Here is an 8,923-nt window from a genome sequence, read left to right as displayed (position 1 = left end):
GGAGCGCAGCATGGTATCCAAGTGGCACTGCGAAGATTCGCCACCAAGGGCACATATAGCCCCAGCACCACCTAACTCACCGCACCATGTGTCCCCAGTGCCGTCCCCATCCCCGTGTTCGTCTAGATACTCAGGGTTCTCACAGGGTTTGGGGGCCTAACTGCGCACCCCAGGAGCAGGAGGTTCCAACAGAAGGAGGGTCTTTTCATCCCAGCACTCTGGTCCTGCACACTGCGAAGATGTGCCACCCACCCTGGCTTACCCGCAGCCACCCCCCACTGTGGTTTGTACACCACAACCTCTATCCACAAAAACCAGCTCGTCAGTGGTCACGTTGGCAGGCATGGTCACCCCACTCCCATGCTCCGCCTGCTCTGTCCATGGTGTCCAGGGACCACCCTGTCACCACAGCCCACCACATGTCCAGTGTATCCACCATCACAGTGCTCTGGAAGTGAGGAGCCTCTTTTGGAGGGTGAAGACAGGTTCTTGCTGCATCACTCCTCGTCTGCACCAGATGATACGGTAACTTCATTTTTGCCTCCCACTATGGACAACTCATGGGCTTTCCTGGAGCTATTTCAGTGCATGGTGCATGCTCAGGAGAAGGACCTGCAGGAGTTGCAGATCAAACAGTATAGACTTATCCGCACCCTGCAGCCTCCCACCTTCTCCAGACCTGCAATCCCTGTGGACCCTACAAACATTATCTGGCAGACGCCGGCATCCATTCCTCCCACCAACAAGAGGTCTGACAAATGGTATTTTGTAGTATCTGAAGATGCAGAGTTTCTGTTCACCCATCCGCAGCCAAACTCATTGGTGGTTGACTCCATCCATAACAAAACCAAGTCCTTTCATTCCACTCCTCAGGACAAGGCAAGCAAGAAATGGGACATCAAGGGGTGCAAAGTTTATTCGGCACATTGCTCCTGCAGGCGCTGAACTATGTGGCCATGCTGGCTGGCTATGACCATCTTAACTACTCCAAGCTACAGGAGTTGGTTCCCTTGTTACCTGAGCAGCAACATCTGGCCCTCATGAACATCGTACACGAGGAGCATACCATCACCTGTACAGCACTTCAGTCTGCAATGGACATGGTGGTCACAGCAGCTAGAGTCATGGCCTCTGCTGTGCTTATGAGGCGCACGCTGTGGCTCCAACCCTTGGGGGTCCCCAAAAACCTGCAACAGAAAGCGGAGGACCTTTTTGACAAATAGCACCTATGTGTGGAGAAAACAGCTGAAGTCCTACGTTCTGTGAAGGATTCTTGCACCATGCTGCACATGCTGGGGATTTACATCCCCCCATTTAAGGCCATGGGTGCTGTTCCAGCCAACAACCACAATGCTTTGACCCTCACCAGCGGCACAGATCCCAGCAGCAAAAACTTCACCAACAACCTCACTAACAGTCCATGGTGTCCTATCTTCAACAGGCTAAGCATCAGTTTTGAGGATGTGGTCAGGAGCCTGAGAGATCTTTCTGCACCAGCTGCCACACAGCCTGGTCACCATCCATTCCCCCCAACTGCCTCCATCCTTTTTTCCACCACTGGGCCACCATTATCTCAGACAAGTGGGTCCTGGAGCTAAGGGCTTGGGGGTATTCCATCCCATTTACCTTTACCCCTCCACCCACTCCCCTACCCTATCCCTCTGCAAGGACCCTCTCGTGAGCATCTGCTTAAGCAAGAGGTACAGCATCTCCTCTGTCTGGATGCCATCAAGCTGGTCCTAGCAGAGTTTCAGGGCAGGAAGTTTTGCTCCACGTATTTCCAAACCCAGAAAAAAGAATGGGGTGGTGGGGTGAAGGCCCAACCTTGACCTCTAGAGGCTCAACAAATACATTCTCTATCGATGGTTCAAGATGGTGACTCTCATCATCATTATCCTGGCACTGGACAGAAATGACTGGCTCGCAGCCCTTGACGTACAAGATGTCTATTTCCACATCCCAGTCCACATGGTGCACAGATGCTTCCTTCATTTTATGGTGGGGTCCCACCACTGTCAATACTGGGTCCTCCTGTTTGGGCTCCACTGCACCCAGGATGTTCTCCAAGACTCTGGCAGTCCTGGCCACCCACCTGCATTGTCATGGGATGATCATCCTCCTGTGTCTAGACAACTGGCTCAAAAACAGCCATCGTTCCCGGAAGCCCTTTGCATGGTGAAAGTCACCACAGACCTTCTGCTCAGCCTGGGCTTCCCCATGAACTACAAGAAGTCCACACTTCCACTCATGCAGTCCCTGGAGTTCATCGGGGCCCACATAAACACTACCACTGCCAGGGCCACTCTCGGCTTCAAACATTCCAGACCCTGCACACTCTCATCCTGGTGGTGCCACTGTCTCCCACCATCACGTTGTGTATGTGCCTCAAGTTGCTGGGTCACATAGCCCCCCACGACGTATGTAGTCGAGGTGGCCAGACTATATATACAGACTATATATGTAGTACCTCCAGTCCTGGCTGATGATGTGCTACACCCTGGCCAGCAACCCGCTGTTCTTGCTGTACCACCGCATGTTCTCTCCTCCCTTCGGTGGTGGACATGTCCACCAACCACCCCCATCTATTACTTTCACTATGGATGCCTCCCTTCTGGGATGGGGGGCCCATTTGGGTTCACTTACAGTCCAGGGCAAATTGTCCTTCACCTAGCAAACGCTCCATAGAAACCTCCTGGAACTCAGAGCGGTCTGCTACGTTTGCGAGCATTTCCAACAACACCTCACGCTCAGAACAGTCAACAGCCTCACAGACAACACCACATGCATGCATTATGTCAACGGTCATGGCTGGGTTCAGTCCCCCGCCCTGTGTGCAGAAGCCATAAAGTGTGGATTTGGTGCCTTCAGCACAGAATTACTCCAGTAACCATGTATCTCCCCGAGGTACTGAACATGACTGCAGACGCCCTCAGTCACTCGTTCAGCACTCACCACGAGTGGGAAATCAACACAGTGCCCCACAACCACGTGTTCCAGCTTTGGGGCCAGCCATCCATAGACCTCTTTGTGACCCAAGTCAACAGAAAGTGCTATCAGTCAGGCTCCAGAGGAGGTCTGGAGAGATGCTCGCTCAGGGATGCCTTCTCCATCAAATGGGATGTGCCCCTTCTTTATGCGTTTCCTCCCCTTCCCTTGATTCACAAGCTTCTGGTCAGTGTCAGAGTGGATTGGGCACGCCTCATTCTTATAGGTCCAGCATAGCTGAGAACAAACCTGGTATCCTTACCCATACTGACTGTCAGTGGCAACTTTGTATCCCTTTCCTCTTTGCTACAACCTTCTCAGGATTTTGGTCACACCCTTCACCCTGATCCATTCAGGCTGTGCCTCCACGTCTGGCTTCTTCATGGTTCCAGAATTGCAAAATTGGATGCCCTGAGGGGGTTGAAAAGGGTTTTTGTTAATTGCAGACGGGAGTCCACCCACAAGTCCTACCAGTACAAGTAGATATGGTTTTCTCAATTCTTGGGTGCTAAGCATCCTATGCCTCCTCACACCACAACCCCTAATGTCCTCCTGGACTACCTGCTGCACCTACATGAGTCAGGCCTAGCTCTCACTACTGTCTGGGTGCATGCGGTGGGATTGGCAGCACTCCACCAAGTGGAAGATGCGATTTCCTTCTTCACCAAACGTTTTCTAACGGGCCAGCAAAACACCTTCCCTCAGTATGTCTTCCAGTCCCTGTTTGGGACCTTAACCACATCCTCAACCACCTCATGAAGCCACTCTTTGAACCGCTGGCCGCCTGTGCCTGGCTCCATCTGTCGATGAAGGTCTCGCTTTTAGTCACCATCATGTCGGCCAGGAGGTCTGGGGAGCTTTCCGCTCTCAGGGCTGAACCTCTTCATTTCGTGTTTACCAAGGACAAAGTCACTCTTCGCCCTCATCCTAAGTTCCTCCCTAAGGTTCCCTCTCCATTTCATATCAACAAACCCAGCCACTTACCTGCGTTCTTCCTGAAGCCCCACTCTGCTTCTGTACGTGCAGCGTGCCATAGCTTGGACATTTGTTGAGCACTGACATTCATCAGGCATTGGCATTTGATTGCACAAAACCTTGGCACAAGTCTCCTAGGCTTTTCATCTCCTTCATGGAGCAATCCATGGGCCTGCCCATTTTGTCTTAACCGTTGTCCAAGTGAATTTCTACCTGTATTCACACCTGCTACACACTTCATCAGAAGGAGCTTCCAGGTGCTCTCACCAACCATTTTACTAGGGCTGTGTCTTCCACCACTGCCTTTCCCAAGAACACGCCCTTTGTGGACACATGCAAGATGGCAATGTAGTCGTCCAGCACTACACTCTCTCATCTTCCGTTGCTTCCTCCAGTCAAGTGGGCCAAGCAGTTCTGTTGATTGTATATTGCCACAGGGCTCCCAACTCACCTCCAAAGTGCGACTACTGCTTAATAGTCACCCGGAGTGGAGCACCCATGGGGACACAACTCAAAGAAGAAGAGGAAGTTACTCACCTTGAGCAGTAGCGATGGTTCTTCAAGATTTATATCCCCGTGGGAACTCCACTTCCTTCCCTCCTTCCCCTGCTTTGGAGCGTCCTTCTCTATTTGCTAGGGTAGAGAAGGAACGGAGGGGCTCACACTGTGCACGCACCAGATAGCACGAGGAGGCACTATTGTGCATGCCCAGTGCGGGAAACCACAGCTATAGAAGAATCTCCAGGCGCTGGCGCGAGTATGCACCGGCACCCAGAGTGGAGCACCTACAGGGACTCGCATCTGGAAGAACCATTATTACTGCGCAAGGTGAATAACTTCCTCTTAATCACCACCTGTTGGTTTGTATGTCTTTCTCGAGTCAACTTCCTGATATTGGTCTGCAACTAGATCCTGCCTTGAATGGTACGACAAACAGTGCAAACATATAGAGAGAGTGAGAATTGTCCTTACAGTGCCAGCTATAAATGTTGGGACAAGAAATACAGAAGGAAACAGGGGCTGTAATTTTTTAAAGGACAATATTAACTTGAGCTATTTCCTGCATACCATAATCTTAACCAAATTTTGAATGTGTTAAATGAATTTGGAAAGTATCTCCCTGTTACCTTTCATACTGTATCCCTTTTTGATCTATCTGTGTTTTGTAATATGAGGCTAGAAGAGACCCTGATTGATTCAAGAAGCTGGGAAATTTTTTGCTTTAAAATTATCCTTCCCGGGAACCTAAACCCTTTCAGAATAAAAACACTAAAAATGCACTAAATTCGCTTTATATTCTGCCATTGCTACAACTCTTGCGATGCTGACTCAAAATTCAAATAAGTGTATTTTCCCAAAGTGGAACTATTTAGGATAGATTTTGAAAAAGCTATGAATATGGAAAACAGAAATCCATATCATAAACTTAGTTCAGGACAACTGACTTTATTCCTCTGTTTGATGCTGAGAATTAAATAGATATTAGATTCTTCTTTACAGCCCAGGGTAGGTTTTAGGTGTACAGCTTTTCATCTGTTATGGTATTTTGAGCTAGTTTATAAATACATTTGATTAGCTAATTGTCTTGTGACACAGGTGAGCACTACACTGAAGTACAGTATTGCAGTTTCTCAGAGGGTGCGTACACATGTTGATTTGAAAAGCTAGTAACATCTTCAAAACGTATTCATGTTTAAGTATAAACAATTTGTTTTCATATTTAATTTTTGGTTTAGATAGTTATCTGTTGATTTAAATGACACAGTATATATACTCTAGCACATGTATTTGCTTGGCTTCTTGAAACAGAATGCTGCAATTCACATTAATCTATCATACACATTGAGCTACAGTAAATGTTAACCTCTTCCTGTTCAGAAAGATACAGCTAAATACATTTCCACCAAAGTCTATAGCACGGCCACCTGCACAAGTCATTCTCGTATAGAGGTACCTTTGCAGGTCCTGTTCTGGACTGGCCATGTCAACTTCAAGTTCAGAAACACTCCTAGGTGCTTCCTAAGTATGGACCTTTCAGAGCATGTATTCAGAGCCCCTGTGTTCTGCCTTTGCAGCTAAGAACTGCAATCCTTTTTCTGCTTGCTGAATTCACTGCCCTTATCTCAGTCTGGCTACTGGGCCTTTCTTCTTCCTTTTGATAGTTGGCCTCCAGCACCTCATCTGTGATACTATCACAGCCCAGCTCCTGCACCATCGATGGGTCTTTGTCATGTCATTTGCCTGCTATGCCCGATGATCCGTCTAAGGGGCTACTGGTAGCACCTGGTTTCTCCTAGTCTGATCCTTGGCTAGTTTTCCTTGGCCTAAACTGCCTGCAGCTATTCCACAGGTTTCCTGACCCACCGGTGAATCCAGCGTATGTCTGATACGGTAAAAGAAAGTTGGGCCCTTGTTTTCTTCTGGAGCCATTCATAACAAAAAGATCATTGCATCTCAAAATCTTGAAGCCTGTGAGTCTCGCCATTGACTCTAATAAAAACAGAATTGGGATCTTGGTGAATTAGGTCCAAAGCAAAATTTCTATGTGGAATGAAACATCTGCTTCCTGAAAAGTTGTTATATATTAAATCTGATCATTAATTCAGCCAAAGGCTACACAATTTCAAATGGGTGGTTATATGTATATACCATGCTTTAGGGCAGGGATGGGCAACAATTTTTGCAGGGGAGCCATTCCAAGAATTTTGGTCAGTGGTCATGGCCCACACTTTTCTATTATATTAAGGGACAGAATGTGGAGTTTGGGACAGAACTTGGGTGCAAAAGGGAGTGCTGACCAGGACAGGAGTGTGAGAGAGGGCTATCACAGCCCACCTATGCTTTATGAAAGTTCGCTTACGAATATGCATAACTCAAAGATGCTGTATGCAAAATGCATCATGAAACATGTCAATTTTAAAGTTACAATCCACTGACTCGGTATATCTTATTTTTGTGTATGTAGCATTCTTGTATGTGAAGTTAGAAATATGAAGTGTGAATTGGGTTTTAATCCTGATTGTGCTAATGAGGGCCATTAGTGATACTTCTGGAACATAATGGCTCAGTACTCAGACAAAAGAAAAACTTGTGACCCTGTCACCTGCTGCTGGAATCCATCTTGAACCTGCTACTTTTCCATGGGTTTGGAGAGTGCTGAACAAAGAGTTTCCACCCTGGGGAGAAGTCTATTTAAGGAATGAACAGTGATCAGATTTTTGTCCCCAGCTGGCCAGCCTTTGAAACTTCCTCGCCCACCCTAAGAGGATACACATTAAGAAACCTGTAAACAAAGAATTCAGGGAAAAAAAACAAACAAAAAAGAAACGGTAGATCCAGAGTAAAGATCGAATCTGACTTGAAGCTTTTTACCTGTTTAGGGTAAGAATCTGCATGTAACAAGTCTCTTGGTGGAGGATTAGAACTAGCTGGCAGTTTTGTGTATTTTAAATTAGTAACTTTGATCTGTCTGTTTTTAGTAGCAACCACTTAAAAACTACTTTTACCACCTACTAAAAACACTTTTGTTTATTATCAAGCCAAGTGTAAATAATTGCTGGGGCGGGGAGGGTGGCAACCACTGTGTATATCTCTCTTTAACTATGAGATTTTTTTCTGTATAAAACCTTTAGACAGATTAAGATGGGAGGCAGGCAGGCAGGCGGGCACCAGCAATTAGATAAGCACACTGGGGGACGACTCCAAGGGGATTTCTCTTGATTCACCCCACCACAAGGGGACAGTGTGTGAGTATGAGCATGGGTGCAGAAGGACTTGGTGACTTGGGGAAGAAGTGTGAGAGGTAGCGTGGGTGCAAGAGGAGGCTGGCATGCAGGAGGGGGTGTTAGGTGCAGTCTCTGGCTGGGAGAGGCTTACGTAAGTGGCTCCTGGCTGGCAGCCATTTTATTAGTGCATCTAAACTGCATTTTTAAAAACATTTTAACATTTCCATTATTTTTATTAACATTTTTAAAGTAATAGTTTAAATTGAAAATTGTATTTATTAGCATTTTTAAGAGCTTTTTTATTTTTTTAAATTTCCTACTTAGGCAGAGGATGAGGATGCCATCTCAACCTCACTTTCTTTTTAAGAAAGAGTCCAGCTTTGGTTGCTTACTGCAAAGAAGTTTTGTATCATAAATTTCTCTGTGGCATGCCAAGTCATTTACGGCCCATGCCACCTTTGTAGAATGATCAACAAGCTGATCATTTGCTTTAAAAATGTCAGTGAGCCTTCAGACAGTACGAACATACAGGAAAGCGTAGCAGTTGTCAGCCACTTTCATGTTTCTGTTCATCTTCATCCATACTTTCTTTATGAAATGCTTGTTTGTCTAATTCAGCAAGATGTTCGTTAGGGAGGGGCATAAAATGCAGTTCTAACAGCTCTTCTACATCATCCTCTTTGACTTCATCCAAGCCAGCCTCTATAGCTAGTTGCACTATTTCAGAATGAATGGGGGATTCTTCAAACCCTACAGAATCTTTCATAGCCTCAGAAGTTTTTTTTCCGGACACTGATTATGATGCAAACACAGATCTCTTCCCAGGTGGCACCAATGATCACCACAATGTCCATTATCAGAGGGGTAGCCGAGTTAGTCTGTATCTTCAAGAACAACAAGAAGTCCTGTGGCACCTTATAGACTAACAGATATTTTGGAGCGTAAGCTTTTGTGGTCAAAGACCTGCTTCGTCAGATGCATGCACAATGTCCATAATGTTGAATTTTTCCTAAAATTCCTGTGGTTTTCCCTCACCATCAGTTTCCCTGATGAGTCCTCGACATGTGCTCCACAAATAATATGCCTTGAAGATGGCAATAATCCCCAATCAATTGGCTGCATGATTGATTCTGTCCACGGTGGCATAAAAAGAACTTTGAGGTTTAGGCTGAAGGCTTCATAATCCAGGTCGTGGGCACTAGCATTACCCAGAATCAGAAGAATGCTAAATGTCAAAT

This window comes from Carettochelys insculpta, chromosome 3, assembly GCF_033958435.1.
Source record: "Carettochelys insculpta isolate YL-2023 chromosome 3, ASM3395843v1, whole genome shotgun sequence".
In the NCBI taxonomy this organism is placed as follows: domain Eukaryota; kingdom Metazoa; phylum Chordata; order Testudines; family Carettochelyidae; genus Carettochelys; species Carettochelys insculpta.
The sequence above is the reverse complement of the archived record's forward strand: the minus strand, read 5'-3'. Positions refer to the sequence as shown.